This window comes from Haliotis rubra, unplaced genomic scaffold (genome assembly GCF_003918875.1).
Source record: "Haliotis rubra isolate DU_JTF1 unplaced genomic scaffold, ASM391887v1 Scf442, whole genome shotgun sequence".
In the NCBI taxonomy this organism is placed as follows: Eukaryota; Metazoa; Mollusca; class Gastropoda; order Lepetellida; family Haliotidae; genus Haliotis; species Haliotis rubra.
This window is the reverse complement of record NW_025767127.1, coordinates 613,680-635,024: the sequence shown is the minus strand read 5'-3', so window position 1 is coordinate 635,024 and position 21,345 is coordinate 613,680. Positions and strand designations below refer to the sequence as shown.

The following is a 21,345-nucleotide window of genomic DNA, read 5'->3' as shown; positions in this document are numbered from 1 at the left end:
TATTTTTGGAAGTTTATATAACGAGATCATGAAAAAGGGGGCAAGAATGTGAACAGAGTAATTCAAAAATACTCCTGTGCTGGGTCACCGAGTTGAGAACTCTGCTCCCAACTGATAACTCTTGACAAGTCGTTAACATACATCTGTCTGATTATTTCACAATATAATCATATTCTGCTATTTTTGCTAATATTATGGTGTGTATAATGAGGCTTATCTATATTTGGGTGATTACTGCGCTGTTTATATTCTATAAATTGGGATGTTTATGACAGAACCTTTAATATGAGATGCAGCCGTAACAGTGTTTAATAATTAGCTATACATGTTATCGTTCAGACGGTGAGTATTGTGCTGCAATGTGGGATACGAGCAATATTAGCCAGGGTTCCCATGATTGAGGAAACACTAGCGCCAAGGAGTTGCAGCGTTACGGAAGAAGGAAAACAAGCATTGCCACTTAAGTTGTTCAATACTCTTGAGGTTGTAGAAAATAGCCCCATCTCAATGTAAGCCATATAAATACGTTCCCTGTGGTTATTTTAGTTGACTCAAGTTGATGTCTAGTATAGATAAACCCATGATTCTTTTCGTCTGCCAATGATAAGTACAGTTTGAAAGGAATGTTTCCTTTTATTGTTTTTAGATAGCGTCTGTTTAGTAGTTTGTTGTGAAGGTTTGTTTTGAATTTTGAATATATTACTGTAAAGAGTCACACAGTTTGGTTTGGGAACACATTGTAATGGCTTCTATTGGGTCACAGAGTTGATAAACTGTTACGTTGCCAGTTTCGTTTGGAACTGAAGGTGTAGCCTCAAAGTGTATATGATCGCTTTTATAGGATGTGTAATTTAGTAATCAGATGTAGGTCCAGGATGGACTACTTGCCAGGTCCCAAAGTTTGCAATTAGCAAATGATAGAGGTAGACACAGAAATTGTGTGTCTGAAAAAAAATAGATGGGGAGGAAACAAGTAGAATGATGGGATCTAAGCCACCGACCACAGATCATTAGTCTGATGGGAGCGGTTAGGTAGGCTAGTGGTTAAAGCACATGCCTGTTGTGGTGAAGCCCCAGGATCGATTCCCCACAAGGGTACAATGTGTGAAGCCCATTTCTGGTGTTCCCTGCAGTGATATTGATGGAATATTGCTAAAAGCGGCTAAAACCTCACTCACTCACTCAGAATACATGTTAAATGGCCAAATTATTATCAACAAAACAAACATTATGTAAATGTATTTGTAATTTTATAGCAGTAACCTTATCACTTTAGACATAAATTCATAATCAAAGAATGCCAGATAAAACATGATTTGCTGACTTTGAGTGCAACGAGTCAGTAGGTTGCTGCATAATGGATATAGATGGATATATATCACCGAACTGTGCAATACATACCATCATTGCAGCTAGATGAAGATGATGATGATGAGGATGACGATGATGACGACAATGCAAAACATTTTGTGGCAATGGCTGACTGTAAAGTTGAAATATCGAGCAATTCAATTTTAGTTTTGAGGGGCTTGTTTGTAGACCCATGTTCTGATTGAAACTGGCCTGGCTATCCTGTTAGGGGGGAGTGGGCGATGTAAATGACGTAAATTATACTGACATGCCATCTCATGCAGGAGATTCCATATTGATGATTAGATTCATTTCAATCAGCAGCATGTGGACCCCCTCAGCAGGTACGTTTCTCATTTTCATGAATATTCATGCATGAAATAAGACGTTGGATAAATCTGAGGGGTGTTTTTGTGACCAAACTGTTCCTGGAACAACTATAATTGCACAACATTGAGTTCCAGGCAATTTATTTATTAGTTACACTTTTCAGCATACGTAGAAATCAATACTGTAATTTCTTGAGCACTTTGTACATCCAGAAGAAATTTATCATGAGCGCCACCTGAAGCAAGAGCATGAAAAGTGAAAGTAAAGGAACTACTTCAGTATCTTTCCAAGACACTTGCTAAATATTTGTTTTTATCATGATTATATTGACAGTTTCAACATGTTTCAGTGACTCATTATATCCATTGTAATTAGATAATTACTCACTGCCAATGCAGTAATTGATTAGAACTGTATGAAAATAAGTTAAGAAATTAAGTGAAGAAAACTGCAATTCAGTACCAAACGTTTTTAAGTGTCCAAACGTTTATTAGATTAGATGACAATCTCATCATTAATTTAAAGCCAACCTGGCATTTTTATTTAAGAAACATTATTAATAAATTTCAAATTATGATGTAAATTGGAACTTTGACTTTCAATTTCCAGAAGCACAATGTGTAGAATTGTTGTTATGTTTGATGAGCGAATATAACCGATAATTGACGATGAAATCTCGACTACATGGCCACATGTCTCCAATTAACCTTCAGTCCGCGTAGATGATGATGTTTGTGACATCTTTGTGTTGTTTGAAGCATGTTTATTGGTTGGTTGGTTTGTTGTTTAACGCTGCACTCAGCAATATTCCAGTTGTTTGGCAGCGGTCTGTAAATAATCAAGTCTGGAACAGACAATCCAGTTATCAACAACATGAGCATCGATCTACGCAATAGAGATACGATGACATGTGTCAACCAAGACAGAGAGTCTGACCACCCAATCCCGTTAGTCGGCCTTTAGACAAGCATGGTTTGCTAAAGCCCAACTCTAACCTGGATCATCAAGGGTGCATGTTTATTGGAGAACCTATGAATGTAGGAATGGATTAGCTGGGAGTGTTCAGGTAGTACCTGAATAGACTTTGTGTGCCATCTGATGGAAAGGGTTGATGCTGATGCTGTCGCCCATAGCTGCGGTTAACATTATGGTGGGCTGATGTGTAGTATATTTGTAAGGGGCATGAAACCCTACAGTGTGCTCATTTACTTCATCTCCAGAGCCCCAGAACAATGTCCCAATGATGAGAGAGTAACTGATGTTTTACACATGTCAAATATACATGGCAGGAATATTGCTTGTATATCACAGTCTAGTAACGCAACTTTTATCTGCCTTTGAGAAATCAAACTTATCTGAAATGGATTTAATCCTTTACCAAATGCTTCTGTTAATTCTACTATAAATCTGTATGAACAGATTCTCCAGGTGATCAATGCTTTTTTTCCTGTTTGTGATTCCTGTTGCCCCCAGTTTCTGCCCCCTGATGCCCCCAGTTTCTGCCTTCTGATGCCCCCAGTTTCTGCCTTCTGATGCCCCCAGTTTCTGCCTCCTGATGCCCCCAGTTTCTGCTTCTGATTCCCCCAGTTTCTGCCTTCTGATGCCCCCAGTTTCTGCCTTCTGATGCCCCCAGTTTCTGCCTTCTGATGCCCCCTGCCTCTGATGCCCTCAGTTTCTGCCACCTGATGACCCCAGTTTCTGCCTTCTGCCTTCTGTGCCCCCAGTTTCTGCCTTTCTGATGCCCCAGTTTCTGCCTTCTGATGCCCCTAGTTTCTGCCTTCTGTTTCCCCCAGTTTCTGCCACCTGTTGCCTCCAGTTTCTGCCTTCTGATGCCCCCTGTTTCTGCCTTCTGTTGCCCCCAGTTTCTGCCTCCTGATGCCTCCAGTTTCTGCCTTCTGATGCCCCAAGTGGCTCTTTGTGAGACTTACGTCTTTTCCAGTATGAATTTTAGGAATCTCTGAACTTACTGCATCATATTTTAAAAGCCAAGTAAACTCAACATATCAGCATTGGAATGCCCCCTGCTTTGATCATCGTATGTCTCACGGTGGCATCCTCAGAGGTTAGGTCATCGTAAGTTTGACCATGGGATCTTCAGAACACAGATCATTGTAAGTCAAACTTTTAGGTTTGATCAGAGCTTAAATCTAACCATTGGATCTTCAGTGCTTAGATCACCATAGGTGAAAATGTGAAATTTTCAGTGAATAGATCATTGTAAGTCTGAATGTAAGATGCTCAGTGCTTTCATTGTTGTAATTCTAACTGTGGGAAGCACCAACTGCCTTGTATGTGTAACACAGCAAGCAAGCCTGGTATTGCTCCTCCACAAAGGGGGAGTTTTTCCCCCAGAGTGACATTCCCAGCCAGGGACAGTGTGGGCTGGCAGAGGCTGTCACTGCTGTCACTCTGCCACCAACTTAGAATGTGTGTTTATTGTCTTGTACAACAAACTTAATACAACATGACTGTTGGACTCTTTTCTTACAAGTTTTTTTTATTCTCTTGTATAAGTTTGTATAACATAATATTTTATCTCTTTGAGTATATATATATATATACTTGAGATGAATAGTTTAAATCTATAGTGACTTTTGTGTGAATGTTCTATTTTGAGGATTTTCCAGAGACAAAACAAGTTACTCCGAAAAGTGAAGTTTGCATTTTCAATCTCTTCCTGTCTGTTCTTTCAATTACTTTGCTGACTCGGTATTGATGGAGCAGTCAGTCAGAGAAGCAAAAAATCACTTTGTTATGTCCATGTCTGGGTTTTTGTCAGCTGATCAGGGAAGCAGATTTTATGTTGGAGGAGAAAGTGTCGGCTTTTTGTCATTCCACAGTCTTCGTCATTTGTTCGTCAAAGCAGACTTTTTTTCATTCTCTACAGCTTCTCTGGGACTGATAAATAGAAGCTGTACTGGATAAAACAACCAGTATTTGATTTCATTCCCAGCGATTTAGACCTGACCTTCAACAGACATTTTGCATATGCCCATGTTTTTGAGAAGACTGTAAAGACTGTAGTCATAGGATTAAGGTCCTTGTTCCAGTTAGCAGCCCCAAGCAATTTCTACTATGCCTGAAAATTTACATGACCAGTCTGTACATTCTTGCATTTATTACTAAATTTTTCAGAAAAATGGCAAAGAATGGGGATTTAATTGTTCAGAATCTATTATTGTTTCTAAATATAAATTTAACTTGTTATAGTTTTAAGCAATCACAGTTTTCATTTTTGGTTTTGAAATATATAATATTTATTGATCTGGTCTCACCATGATGTCTTTAATAAATTTAAAAATATACTCATACATTCAATTTTTAATGTTTTATGTTTGACTTTGTAAAGGGACCGAATCAAGTCAAGGTTAAACCATGCAGGCCTTATGATTAATGACAGCACTTGTTGTTTCATCAAAGTCATGGCTTTTTCCAGTGTTTAGCTTCCTGTTCCTAACTGTTATGGTTAAATATCTTTTATAGTATCTTGTAGTAGTGAACAGATTGCACTACAAAGTGGTTATTAGTGAAAGAAATATAATAGCCTTTCACGGAAATATCAAAGTTGAGTTATATTCTTTACAAAATTGGAATATAGATTAGCAATATAAAATCATCATTAACTCGTAAAAATATTCAAGATTTAAAACTTTAAACTTTTTGCCAATGTTATCAATGTTTTGTGGAGGTAGCAGAGGATTGTGCTTTAAAGGAGCAAGGTAGATAATATTTCATCATGATGAACAAGAAAAACGGAAACTAGATATTCTATCATTCAGTTTTCCTGCAATAAAATATGACTAATGATTTTGTATTTGATATTTTAAAACTACACACAGAAAAGAGATTTACTTTCCCTTCATGCAGAATATCATCCCTTCTATTTAAGACAAACATACAGTGAAGATCCGTGTTAGAATTGGTCTTCAGTAACCCATGCTTGTTGTAAGAGGCGAATAACGGGATCGGGTGGTCAGGCTTGCTGACTTGGTGGACACATTTCCCAATTGCGTAGATTGATGCTCATGCTGTTGATCACTGGATTGTCTGGTCCAGATTTGATTATTTACAGACCGCCGCCATATAGCTGGAATATTGCTGAGTGCGGCATTAAACAAACAAACTAAATTAGGCCGAACAACAGATATATTGATGCCATCATCCAAGTGTGCTTTGGGTTTGTAGATATCTTGTATTATAAGTAAACATTGTATCAAGCAAACCTTGGTGAGCGAAATACATATTGCTTATTCCTAATACAGGGTATTTATCACCCACAAGTGTGAAGACCTCTGTATTATTTTATGTGATTCTGTCATCAACAATCTAAATTTCTTTCTGAAACAGAACCCAGATATTGCAAGTTTTCCTTGAATGTGCACATTAATATCTATTATGTCAGAGTGACATTGTTCTCTTGGTTGGAAAGTGACAACAGTCCATGTATGGGCATCTGGAACAATGTTTGGGGGCACTGGAGTAACTGGATATAAGCAAAATAACAATATATTCTTTCCACTTGACTGTAGTGGTCCAACCAATGGAGTAATGGCTTCTTGTCTAAAGAACTAGTCTGGTCGAGAAGTCACATTTGGTTTTAAGTCTGGATGTCCTGTCAACAGACAGTCATGAGGTTACAAAGGCAGAGAGATGTACACAAATAACAAAATCAAACAAGAAGACAATTCAGACATATTTCGGCCAAATCCAACTGTGTCAAATTGGGGAAAAGACCTGAAGCAGCATATATTACAAATACAGATGACCCTTTAGACTTGTGACTATGCTAATTGTTTTGCAAAGAATATATCCAAAGGTGTTAAAACTTGAAGAATGTTAGACACTTTTTTGCAGTTTTTAGGCTATTGTTTTCATAATGATAGCAATTACCCATGCAATTTTACCAGATTCCCAAGGGACAATTCTGTCTCCATTGCCAATTGACAAGGGTGACGCCATGGTTGTTTGAAAACACTGTAGTAGAGCCTGTTTGACCTTTCATATTTGCATTTTTATCTGTGTATGAGCCCTACACATAATGTTTAAGTGTTGGCTTTATACCTTTATACCTACCCAGTATATGATAAACTATGATATATGTAGTTTATGAAAACATCCCTAGTTGTCAACTGTTGTTAATTATATATAGCCATTTTTTTACACAAATATTTCTAAATTCATGTTTATGAACATTGACCACCTCCGTGGTGTAGTGGTTAGAGCGTCCACCCGGAGAGCGGAAGCTCGTGGGTTCGATCCCCGGCCGTGTCATACCAAAAGACGTTAAAATATGGTACTTGTTGGTCCCTGCCTGGCACTCGGCATTTATGGGTACAACAAGGACTGGTCGGCTCAGTCAGTATAATGTGCCTGAGTGGGGTATTCATGCTTCACTGTGGCATGGTATCTCAGTGAGCTAGCACTATAAAACCAGCCGAAGTGCAGCCACACATACAAATACACACGCATGCACGTCGTCATATGAGCAAAATATTCTCAAGTACGACGTTAAACCCCATTTCACCTCACCTTTATGAACATTAGGCTTTGGCTTGGAAATCTTTTTATAAAGTACAACATTTTTTCAATTCCTGCTGGTGGTGAACATGGAGTAGAGCCTTTTAATAACAAAACACACCCGTAGCCAGTGTCCTGGATTTTATAACGTCCATCCACTATTCGGGTTACATACACCCCATCTATGATTACGGGATAAGCATACTGTGTTTTCAGTGTGGAACTGGATGATCATGAATCCAGCTGTTTGAACGAAGAATAGACATTGTGAATGTGAAACTTGACTGACCAATCAAGAAGTTTTCTGTATATGTTAAAATATATGTTGTCGTTCTTGTTTTGAGCTTCTGTTGTCACGGGAACAGCATGTGGATATGTTAACTTCATTCTGGTGACCTTGACAATCTGTGACAAATGTCACACAAACATGTCTCTGACTTAAGTCAGACAGGCAGTCAAATGAAGGGACACTTCAGGAACAGAAAATTAGAATTGTCACCTTCATACTAACAGACTAACTGGTGGTGAAAATTGAGACTAACTACTGGTGAAAATTGAGGATAAATACTGATGAACTGGCTTAAGGTGATGCTGCACTGACGATGTAAGATGCAGGGGATGGTCACAGGGAAATGACAGCTCTGGTTGCCATGACGTTGTGGCAGTGACTTGAACCAGCCCTACAGAGTCTTGGCATTTTCGCTGTTGGTTGTTTTGGGGGCTAAATATTGGATAAAGACTTTGTAAGGATGTGTTAAGAGGGATGTGTCTATCTGACGGACAGTCTCACTGTGTCTCCTTAACCTTTTTCAGTCAAGTCTCTGTGTGGCCAGGAGTAGGAAGAAGAAACTGGTTGACATAATGTTAACGTTGGACTGTCCTGAGTTGATCTCATGCAGCAGTGTCCTTCATTAAAGAGTGATGGATAAGCTTATATTTAACATGACCTAAATATATTTAAGACTTCCGCTAAACAAATATTTGGTGTTATAAATTTTCTGTTGATTTTGCTAATGTTTTTTAAACATTTGTGTGCATAAAAGTTTGAAGGATGTGATTCATACAAAACATTGGTGTTTGATTAGATTATAAGGGAAGAAAGAATTCTCATAGCATCTTGTCTGTGTAAGTCTACTGTTTGAGGATAAACTGATGAAAAAAAGAGAATTTATTTACTTTCTCTCAACACAGGATCAAAATACACAGATGTTATATCATTTATCTAAATATATTCCACCAAAAGATTAATTAACTAAGATACAAAATGACATGTGTATGGATAATAATATTGTGAAGTGGATAGTAGTCTCAGTACAGACAATGTTGTTAGGTCCCCCGGCATGTAATGTGCAGCTATATACGTTCACATGTTGATATGACATTTACAAACTCTGATATTTGCTCATATAGGTAATAAATTAAGTTATCGCATGCTGCTAGTCTGAGGTTAGTGTTGACAGGTCATTTTGTCATTCACCAGACTCTCTATTAGGTGATGAACACTAGCAACATTGTTCCATGGTTCATGTTCTGGATGGATGGAACACAGTTCCATGAATGCCTGGGGCTGATGGCGGATTGAACTGTTAATGCTATTATTCTAGGCCTGTGCACCTATCACATTGTTTTATGGGTACTGAAGTTTTAGATGAGGCCTTTATATGCAATCAAGTGATCAGTTGCCTCTGTAGGGCTAGGTGTGTGTTTGTTGGGTTATTACACATCTAGCTGAGTAGATAATCATGATATTGCATGACTTCATGGGTACCATGTATGTAACATCAGAAATACAGTTACATTCATCTGTAGTAATTGATAGATTGGTCTGAGCGGTGGGTGCAGCTCCAGAAGACTCAGTAACCTCAGATATCACATGGTACATGTAGTACCATGGTACAGGTTGTCACTCTCTCCCTACACACACTGTCTATTCCGTGTTGGACATTGTTGTCCCTACACTGTCTATTCCATGTTGGACATTGTTGTCATTACTCTGTCTGTTTCCATGTTGGACATTGTTGTCCTTACACTGTCTGTTTCCATGTTGGACATTGTTGTCATTACTCTGTCTGTTTCCATGTTGGACATTGTTGTCCTTACTCTGTCTGTTTCCATGTTGGACATTGTTGTCATTACACTGTCTGTTTCCATGTTGGACATTGTTGTCCTTACACTGCTTGTTTTCATGTTGGACATTGTTGTCATTACAGTGCCTGTTTCCATGTTGGACATTGTTGTCATTACACTGCCTGTTTCCATGTTGGACATTCTTGTCCTTACACTCTCTGTTTCCATGTTGGACATTGTTGTCATTACACTGCCTGTTTCCATGTTGGACATTGTTGTCATTACACTGCCTGTTTCCATGTTGGACATTGTTGTCCTTACACTGTCTGTTTCCATGTTGGACATTCTTGTCCTTACACTGTCTGTTTCCATGTTGGACATTGCTGTCCTTACACTGCCTGTTTCCATGTTAAACATTGTTGTCCTTACACTGCCTGTTTCCATGTTGGACATTGTTGTCCTTACACTGTCTGTTTCCATGTTGGACATTCTTGTCCTTACACTGTCTGTTTCCATGTTGGACATTGTTGTCCTTACACTGTCTGTTTCCATGTTGGACATTGCTGTCCTTACACTGCCTGTTTCCATGTTAAACATTGTTGTCCTTACTCTGTCTGTTTCCATGTTGGACATTGTTGTCATTACTCTGTCTGTTTCCATGTTGGACATTGTTGTTCTTACACTGTCTGTTTCCATGTTGGACATTATTGTCATTACACTGCCTGTTTCTATGTTGGACATTGTTGTCCTTACACTTTTTCCATGTTGGACATTGTTGTCCTTACACTCTCTGTTTCCATGTTGGACATTTTTGTCCTTACACTGTCTGTTTCCATGTTGGACATTGTTGTCCTTACACTGTCTGTTTCCATGTTGGACATTGTTGTCCTTACACTGTCTGTTTCCATGTTGGACATTCTTGTCCTTACTCTGTCTGTTTCCATGTTGGACATTGCTGTCCTTACACTGCCTGTTTCCATGTTAAACATTGTTGTCCTTACACTGTCTGTTTCCATGTTGGACATTGTTGTCCTTACACTGTCTGTTTCCATGTTGGACATTCTTGTCCTTACTCTGTCTGTTTCCATGTTGGTCGTTGTTCTTACACTGTCTGTTTCCTTGTTGGACATTGCTGTCCTTACACTGCCTGTTTCCATGTTAAACATTGTTGTCCTTACTCTGTCTGTTTCCATGTTGGTACATTGTTGTCTTTACACTGCCTGTTTTCATGTTGGACATTGTTGTCATTACACTGTCTGTTTCTATGTTCGACATTGTTGTCCTTACTCTGTTTCCATGTTGGACATTGTTGTCCTTACACTCTCTGTTTCCATGTTGGACATTGTTGTCCTTACACTGTCTGTTTCCATGTTGGACATTGTTGTCCTTACACTGTCTGTTTCCATGTTGGACATTCTTGTCCTTACACTGTCTGTTTCCATGTTGGACATTCTTGTCCTTACTCTGTCTGTTTCCATGTTGGTCGTTGTTCTTACACTGCCTGTTTCCATGTTGGACATTGCTGTCCTTACACTGCCTGTTTCCATGTTAAACATTGTTGTCCTTACTCTGTCTGTTTCCATGTTGGACATTGTTGTTCTTACACTGCCTGTTTCCATGTTGGACATTATTGTCATTACACTGCCTGTTTCTATGTTCGACATTGTTGTCCTTACACTGTTTCCATGTTGGACATTGTTGTTCGTACAACAGTTTCCAAGCTCAAAGCCTAATAAAACAATAACTATTTCCGTATATTGGTGCAACCCATCACTTGAAAAAGAAGAAAACGTGAATCTACAGATTCAGTCATGGCATGCTAAAGTTATCTGTGCATATAAAAAGTAAGGACACCTTTCTAGAATGATTAATAGGTGTCTGAAAAAGTCAGAAACCTTTTTATCTCTACAATATTCAAACATGTAGCCTCGTCTCAAAAGTTGTCTCATCCTTCAAGATGGCACTTGACATTTGAAAACTGGACATTGTGACCATGATTAAGACTGACACGCTATCTTGCTCCTTGCTGATTACTTTTTGTCTTTCGAAGAGATTTACAAGCAACAAGTCAGTCTGAGATCTGAAGATATAGTCCCGTAACATGTTGTCATGGACTATTGTGACAGACACCAAACATTTTTCTAACCAACAGCAAACAGCATTCACTCAGACACCCAACATATAGACAGTTTAATCACAACAAGAATACTCTTGCTGTCCAACTAAGATGACATGCTCTGTGAATAATCGCTCATTGAGGCTTTCTGTGAGAGTTATGCCTAGCCCGTACTTAGCAAAAGGTCAATATGCCTGTGCATGGCATCGTGAGAGATTAAAAATGTTTTCATAACTGAAAAGTTTGAAAACCTGTCAGATTATGTCAAAAGATGAAAGGAAGAAAATCAGAGGATGTTGCGAAACTACCTCTGCTTTCCTTCAACTGATTCCTACTGATCTTCCATGGGGGTGGGTAAAGTGGGGTTTAACAGAATTCATGATTGTTGCTTTTGCACAGCAGTGTGCATGCATGTGTGGGAGTCTTTGCTTGTCCTGGCTAATGCATGTATTACAAAGCTCACCCACTGAGATTCCATGGTGGAGTTTAGCATGGATACCCCCTCAAACACAACATACTGACCCGGTGCTGCCCAGTCCTTGTATCATCCTCATGCCAAGCACCAAGGCAGGGCAACAACAAGTTCCATCATTTAATATCTTTTGGTGTGACACAGGTAAGGTATTGCACCAAAAATGAAAATCAGTCAAATTTTTTTACTGCTGTGGATAGAAGTATGTCAAATGAAAAGAACAATGTCTGAAGATGACAAACAACAGTCCATGCTATACAGAACTTTCAGTCTCAGAAAATATATAACTTTGATATATGTCAGCAACTTCTTATATTGAAAAGTAGCCCCAGTGTGATCCATAACCTGTGGAAAATCTAGCCTTGCTTCACTGAAGTATAGTATAGTCTGGTCAGAAGGGAGAACAATATGGTTCGTGATGAGCACTCCTGCCATATGAAAATAAGTGGTGTCAGGCGAGGGGCTCAGAGACAAGTTCACACAGTCAATAGTGTGTGTGTCCAACTTGTGCATCGAAACAGGCCTGACTCCTTCACCTCATTGAGGCCATTAAGCATTAGAGAATGGCATTGTGTATCTGAGGAAGGAAAAGCACACGTTCCTGCAATGTTGGAAGATTTTGAGGATGTCACAAGAGTTTCTGTTTCATCCCGGACATGTTTTGTTGGTGACCGATCAGAGCCAGGGTAACACATTGACATTTTTGTGGGCATTTTTCTCCATCAATATGTTGTCTGCTGCAAGTATCTTCTTCATTACTGGAGAACTTGGTAGTGATGTTCAGACTTGATAACACACAATCTGGAGGGCTACGTTGTACCACAGATGCACCATGGGACTGGTGTGACGGTACAAAAGTATTATATTCTTTACAACTTCTTTATCTCATGCGATTTATGTCCTACTCACAAGATTTGGTTTGTTGTTTAACTCAGCACTCAGCAATATTCCAGCTATATGGCCACAGTCTAAATAAACTAGTCTGGATCAGACAATCCAGTGATCAACAGCATGTCACACAGCATCGATCTGCGCAATTGGGAACCGATGACATGTCTCAACCAAGTCCGCGAGACTGACCACCTGATCCCATTAGTCACCTCTTCGCGTTGCCTTCGCATTGCCTTTCACTTGACTCTATGGATTTTGGCTGTACATTTGTTCCTTGACTTTTTCTGATTTTGTCAAAGCACCAGTGAGCACCTGTTGATGGATACTAGGCGCTATATAAATCCATTATTATTATTATTATGTTTCTAAAATATCAGTGCTCAGATCTACATTGTTTTAATCTGAGATGCATATACCACACATACCATTCGATCTGCCTATGTTAAATCAGTGTGGACAGCATGAAGCCAGAGGCCATGAGATCATTCTCAAGTTGGTTTACAAGTAGGTGTATGTGATACCCCTCACAGGACAAGCTATAGACTACAAGCAATCCTAGACAGTTTACAGGGCAATGTTATGTTATTCTAAGAACAAAATGACCTTTCGATGAAGAGCTTGGGGACAATGTTCGTCACGAGATAGAAGCCATCTTGTTGTGGTTCTCATCAGTTCAGCATTGTGTGGTGCTAGACTACATTACCAGTGTGTTGATAGTACAATAGCAATGTAATAACGAGCTTCTTCAGACAAATTGCTGGTTAATACCTTTTACTACTCAGTTGATGGGATCTCCCAAGGTGATGCTACCTTCCAATATAGAGAGGACACATGGGTGGGCCAGGCATTTAAGGTGCCACAATTTGTTGTGCAGAGTTGTGTCAGTTTGGCACAGCAGAAACTTGTGACTGTGAGTTCAAATCCCAGTTCTCCCTGATTCTTGGGTTGTTGGCACCATACCTGTGTTTGTTGGTTTCACCAAGGTGGTAAAGTCTGAGACCCACATTAGTCTGGCTTGCCTATGACTTGATATTGACATCCCAGGGTAGAACGGGATGTTATATCACTCCGAGCTGACCATTCATAGAGAGTTATTGTCAGGACAGTGATTTAAGGAACTGAATGGGAATGGTGAACATGTCACAACAATGTCAGTAATATTGATAACAATCATATCATGGCTAGAGCACATTAGTCAAATTGACCAGAAGGCATATGGGTTAGATCACAACCATATCAGTCATTTTACAACCACTTCAAAACCATATCACAGCCAAATTACAGCCACATCAGATATTGCAGCCATATGGATGAGTGAGTGAGTATGGTTTTACGCTGCTTTTAGCAATATCACAGCAGGGGGAAATCAGAAATTGGCTTCACGCATTGGACCAGGCTTCACACATTGGACCCATGTGGGGAATCAAACCCGCTTTGACCACTAGGCTACCCAGCTGCCCCCATCCTATAGAGGAGAGTGTACAGCATCATTATGAATGCTTTAAGCACTACAACTCTTGCAATTGTTCAAAGGTATGAAAATATATGATTGACTCTAGAATCATGTGGGGTAGAGTATGTCTTTTTGTTGTTGTTGGTCATGTCTGCATCTTATTCTTACACTGACAAGGAAATTGCAAACTCTCCAGTGATGATGTCAGCTCAGAGCTACTAGTCCGCTGTATGCTTCTCCTTGTAATGTCCAGCAGATAAAGCTAATGCTACAAAAAGTCAGGCTCTTTTGGTTTGATTTGTTTTAGAATTAGGAAACATGAGCATAAGATGAGGTGAAAAACACAACAACAGTATACCAACACAAGCAGAGGTGATAAGCCAGTTGTATACCAACACAAGCAGAGGTGATAAGCCAGTTGTATACCAACATAAGCATTAGTGATAAGCAAGTTGTATACCAACATAAGCATTAGTGATAAGCCAGTTGTACACCAACATAAGCATTTGTGATAAGCCAGTTGTATACCAACATAAGCATTTGTGATAAGCCAGTTGTATACCAACATAAGCATTGGTGATAAGCCAGTTGTATACCAACATAAGCATTGGTGATAAGCCAGTTGTATACCAACATAAGCATTAGTGATAAGCCAGTTGTATACCAACATAAGAATTGGTGATAAGCCAGTTGTATACCAACATAAGCATTAGTGATAAGCCAGTTGTATACCAACACAAGCAGAGGTGATAAGCCAGTTGTGTAAACATAAGCAGAGGTGATAAGCCAGTTGTATACCAACACAAGCATTAGTGATAAGCCAGTTGTATACCAACATAAGCATTAGTGATAAGCCAGTTTTATACCAACATAAGCATTAGTGATAAGCCAGTTGTATACCAACATAAGCATTGGTGATAAGCCGTACACCAACATAAGCAAAGGTGATAAGCTGTATACCAACATAAACATTGGTGATAAGCCAATTGTATACCAACATTAGCAAAGATGATAAGCTGTATACCAACATAAGCATTGATGATAAGCCAGTTGTATACCAACATAAGCATTAGTGATAAGCCAGTTGTATACCAACATAAGCAGAGGTGATAAGCCAACTCTATACCAACACAAGCATAGGTGATAAGCCAGTTGTATACCAACAAACATTGGTGATAAGCCAGTTGTATACCAATCATAGCTGAGGTGATAAGCCAGTTGTATACCAGCCTTAGCTGAGGTTTTAAGCCAGTTGTATACCAGCCTTAGTTGAGGTGATAAGTCAGTTGTATACCAGCCTTAGCTGAGGTGTTAAGCCAGTTGTATACCAGCCTTAGCTGAGGTGTTAAGCCAGTTGTATACCAGCCTTAGTTGAGGTGATAAGCCAGTTGTATACCAACCCTAGTTGAGGTGATAAGCCAGTTGTATACCAACCTAAGCTGAGGTGATAAACCAGTTGTATACCAACATAACCAGAGATTGATAAGGCAGTTGTATACCAACATAAGCAGAGGTGATAAGCCAACTCTATACCAGCATAAGCATTGGCATTAAGCCAGTTGAATACTAACAGTTTAAGCGCTGCTTATCTAGCCAGAGCTAAGAAATTCTTCCAAGGGCTAACAGAACACTTGTCACCTGCTGCCTTGTCGTCTTCAGTCATATACACAAGTAGGTGAGAAGCAAGATAAATAAACACATTGTATCAACATGTTTACTCTGAAGGGAATTATGCTGGTTATTCCCGCATTTCTCATTCACTGGCAACACCAGATTACAACCATAGTGAACGTTGTACAGGCTACATTCCGGAGCTAAACTCAAGCTTGAGGTGAAACCACCGAGTGATGTAGAGCATACTCTTGTTGGGGGCTGGGAAAACCCTAATTGGGGTCAAACAAATACTGACCTCCTTGTTGTACATTTTTGGGAGGAGGGCACATCGCCTTCGGCTTCAAGATCCCCTAATTGTGAAATTTACAGGTATTTGAGACATGGCCAAGTTGCCTTTCCTACCCGGGCGGAGTTGAGTCATATGTTGAGAGGTAATTGTAGGTTACTAATCAGGGTTAATCTGCACCTCAAGGAGTGCAAAGGAGAAAGCTGTGAAAATATTTCAGTTAAAAAAATCTCACATATTTAAAAAGTACTGATGGAGAAATTATGCCATGCTGGCAAATATACATGGTGATTGCAAAGGCTGTCACCCTATTGTTCATAATATGAGTGATCACTGGATTGTCTGGTCCAGACTCAATAATTTACAGACCGCCGCCATATAGCTGGAATATTGCTGAGAGTGGTATTAAACAACAAACAAACCAACCAATCAGAATGTGATGTTCTGACATCGTAACCGTTGTAACAGTAAGGTCGGGGTTGCTATGAGTTAAATGTCAGTGGTCAGAAATAATGGCACAAAATCTCTTCTCTTTTGTGTAAAAATGTGAATAAATTCAAAGTATTATCTTTCTTATTCATATTATTGTTGAAAAAGAATTAGCATCGCTAATATAACATACAAATATGTATCCATAACTAGAAATGAGAACTACTGAATTAGAGAAAAATGTTTGAACAGCATTTACAAGTGGTAGATGTCAACTTCTGTATCATGAGAAACATGACGTTTCAGTGTATATTCTTCTTTCATCAAGGGATGGATTAGGTAGAACTATAACTCTGAAATGTCTTGACATTCATAAGATGACATCCAGAAATCCACCCTGTCTTTATTGAATTCTAATCTGGGAATATTTTTATGACATTTGGTGTAGACTTGTGCTGAATATATCTGTTTCTTAGAGGACCTAGATAATCGTGCATCATTTTCATATACACGTGATCTCATCAGAAGAATACACGGGAACAGAAGCATTTCATCTCTAGGTGTCATAAGCATGACGAAGATTAATTTTGCAGTGGTTGAAAAGTCCAAATAAAATCAAAGTTAAAAAGTCCCATAAAAAACAAAGTTAAACAGTCCCACATACAACTAAGTTATATGTTTACTTCTGTAGACACTTCAGGGCAGAGTAGGTCCCTAGAGCCATCTGTCTGTTGTGGAAAACACCTGATGAAGATCAGGCTGTCGTGCTGTGTGACTTGTCTGTCTCTCCATCTGGCTCGCTCACTCACTCACTCACTCACTTTTACCATAACAAAGATGTTTCTCTTTACATTAACAACACATGAAAACCAGGATTGCATGACATTTTATACAGTCATAACTCAGAAAATATTGAAGTCAATTGTTATCAATAGGTTAGGATTTATTGAGTCAAAACTAGAACATCTTTTAGGACAAGTAAACAGGTGATATTGCTAGTATTAATTATGTAACACTAGAATGCAGCAAGTTGTCAGACTCGACCGTGTCAGAGGTCAAATGTCAGAAATATAGAGGCCAGTGAAACAATGAATGGTCAAGGATGTGTGTTTGATGTCTGTATTCCCAGCAGAAGTGATGTGTTATCACACCTTTGTTGACAAACACAGAGCAGCTGGATGTTGTGTATCACAGCCTTGTCAATCTCCTAGCAGTCAATATTGCTTTGTGATAATCAAGCATTTATTTAGGAAGATGAAACTGTGCTTCCTGTGAAAACGTGTCCAGCAGTTATCTCCCTTATTTTTGTATTGACTGGATTCCCAGCAGGATAAATCTGCATTAACCTTGTATATTGTCTGGATTCTGGACAGAATACATCTGTATTTCCACACTTGCAAACTGTAGAAAATTGTTGCTTGCTTCACTGAATATCCTTCTCTAGCAACTTTGCCAGGATATGTACTAGCTGTTGTTATCGACCCCTGGTTTGCCTGGCCGACTAACACAGTACTACACCCCAGTAGTGAAGGACTGCCTCACATCAGCTGGGATGTTGGTCACTTTCTATTCATGGAATGTATGATGTCGTCATGTATGCTGTACTTTGAATTGCAGCATTAAGGGAATACTCATAATTTATGGCTTGGGGAGGTGATGATGATTTTTATGGAGAAGCATATACAATGTGAATGATCCCCCTAAAATTTATGTACAAAGTAAGTGCCCCCCCCCCCCTCCCTCAAATGCATGTCATGTACAAAATCAATGACCTCCCTCCCATTCCCATAATTTTTAAGCAAAATTTTAAAAATATTTATATGTACAAAATTGCTGAGCCCCCCAAGTGCATGCGTACAAAACAGACCACTCCAACCTTCCCAGAACAAAATGGGTGACCCCCCTTAAAATCATCATCACCCCCCTAGCCATAAATTATGAATGGTCCCTCAGTTTGAGGCTTCATCGTCACACTTCATTAGTAATACCCGTGTTGTTGGTTTCGTTACATTGAAGCACAGAACATTGACCCCATTTTAACTGTGCATTACAATTTAGCTACATTAAACATAGTGAAGTCAACATGAAACACAATGAAGTCAGTGTTTTATTTCAATTGAATTGTTGACGAATTGATATGCCCTTGAGATGTGGCATTAGTGCTTGCATGTGTATCCATGGCATCTGACAACGCCTGTCTATCTAATCCCTGCAATAACTAGCACTTCTGTAAACACGTCAGCAGGGGTGGACTCGCTGCATCATGACCGGTTGTCGTGTGGTTTGTGTGGGTTCGTTACATGACACACACTTCTTCACCACAAACTTACCAAGTCCTGACAGTTCTAACTGATTTTCATGTGAAGCCCATCAATATTGAGATACATTTTGTGGTATATAAATAGGCCTTGAGCACCATTCAACCCCGTGATTGTAGCCCTGACTGATCCATGTAGAAGTGCCTCCAGCATGAAACAGGCAGTCATCACTACAACTAACATCTTGTCATTAGTCTGGGAATGTAATGCTGTTTAGGGACATATTGGAAGTGTGCAGGGTCAGTGGGAAGGGAATTGAACATCAGAATCAATCCATCTAACTAATCAATATATGCTGATGTGGATATGCAAGCAATATCGTGACACGGCCCATGGATCTTACCCCACCCCTCGTGCCCCTTTCCTATCAAACTTATTGCTACAACCACCTGTACACTGTAGACCCTCTAGCAACAACCACCTGTACACTGTAGACCCACTAGCTACAACCACCTGTACACTGTAGACCCACTAGCTACAACCACCTGTACACTGTAGACCCACTATATACAACCACCTGTACACTGTAGACCCACTAGCTACAACCACCTGTACACTGTAGACCCACTATATACAACCACCTCTACACTGTAGACCCACTATATACAACCACCTGTACACTGTAGACCCTCTATCTACAACCACCTGTACACTGTAGACCCACTATCTACAACCACCTGTACACTGTAGACCCACTATCTACAACCACCTGTACACTGTAGACCCACTATCTACAACCACCTGTACACTGTAGACCCACTATCTACAACCACCTGTACACTGTAGACCCCCTATCTACAACCACCTGTACACACCTGTACCACTGTACACTGTAGACCCCTATCTACAACCACCTGTACCTGTACACTGTACACTGTAGACCCTATCTACTATGTACTACAACCACCTGTACACTGTAGACCCACTATCTACAACCACCTGTACACTGTAGACCCACTATCTACAACCACCTGTACACTGTAGACCCACTATCTACAACCACCTGTACACTGTAGACCCACTAGCTACAACCACCTGTACACTGTAGACCCACTATCTATACACTGTAGACAACCACCTGTACACTGTAGACCCACACTATATACAACCACCTGTACACTGTAGACCCTCTATCTACAACCACCTGTACACTGTAGACCCACTATCTACAACCACCTGTACACCTGTACTGTAGACCCACCTGTACACTGTACACTGTAGACCCACTATCTACAACCACCTGTACACTGTAGACCCACTAGCTACAACCACCTGTACACTGTAGACCCCCTATCTACAAACCACCTGTACCACCTGTACACTGTAGACCCCTCTATCTACAACCACCTGTACACTGTAGACCCCCTATCTACAACCACCTGTACACTGTAGACCCACTATCTACAACCACCTGTACACTGTAGACCCACTATCTACAACCACCTGTACACTGTAGACCCCTATCTACAACCACCTGTACACTGTAGACCCCTATCTACAACCACCTGTACACTGTAGACCCACTAGATACAACCACCTGTACACTGTAGACCCTCTATCTACAACCACCACCTGTACACTGTAGACCCATCTACAACCACCTGTACAACCCCTATCTACAACCACCTGTACACTGTAGACCCACTATATACAACCACCTGTACACTGTAGACCCACTATCTACAACCACCTGTACACTGTAGACCCACTATCTACAACCACCTGTACACTGTAGACCCACTATCTACAACCACCTGTACACTGTAGACCCACTAGCTACAACCACCTGTACACTGTAGACCCACTATCTACAACCACCTGTACACTGTAGACCCACTATATACAACCACCTGTACACTGTAGACCCACTATATACAACCCACCTGTACAACTGTACACTGTAGACCACTATCTACAACCACCTGTACACTGTAGACCCACTATCTACAACCACCTGTACACTGTAGACCCACCACCTGTACAACCACCTGTACCCTGTAGCTACTAAACTACAAGACCACTATCTGTACACTGTAGACCCACTATCTACAACCACCTGTACACTGTAGACCCACTATAGACAACCACCTGTACACTGTAGACCCACTAGCTACAACCACCTGTACACTGTAGACCCACTAGCTACAACCACCTGTACACTGTAGACCCACTAGCTACAACCACCTGTACACTGTAGTAGACCCACTAGTAGACCCACTAGCTACAACCACCTGTACACTGTAGACCCACTATATACAACCACCTGTACACTGTAGACGCTCGCTCTAGCTACAACCACCTGTACACTGTAGACCCACTATATACAACCACCTGTACACTGTAGACCCACTATATACAACCACCTGTACGCTGTAAACCCTCTAGCTACAACCACCTGTACACTGTAAACACACCAGCTATTACCACCTTTCCAGAATATCACCAAGTTCTGTAACAACTCTCCCTTTCCCCTTTCTGTATTGTCACCTGTCCCTACCCCCA

The 21,345-nt window shown here is 40.1% G+C and overlaps 1 protein-coding gene across 1 annotated transcript in view; it reads left to right on the top strand.

Annotated features, from left to right (window-relative positions):
• Window positions 1–1,625: 1,625 nt before the first annotated feature.
• The window catches only part of LOC124289475 (mucin-5AC-like), a 40,278-nt gene continuing 20,558 nt past the window's right edge, over window positions 1,626–21,345 (top strand). Inside the window, exon 1 of the mRNA XM_046726098.1 lies at window positions 1,626–1,694. The gene's annotated coding sequence lies outside the window, so the exon portion shown is untranslated. The remainder of the gene's footprint in view (window positions 1,695–21,345) is intronic.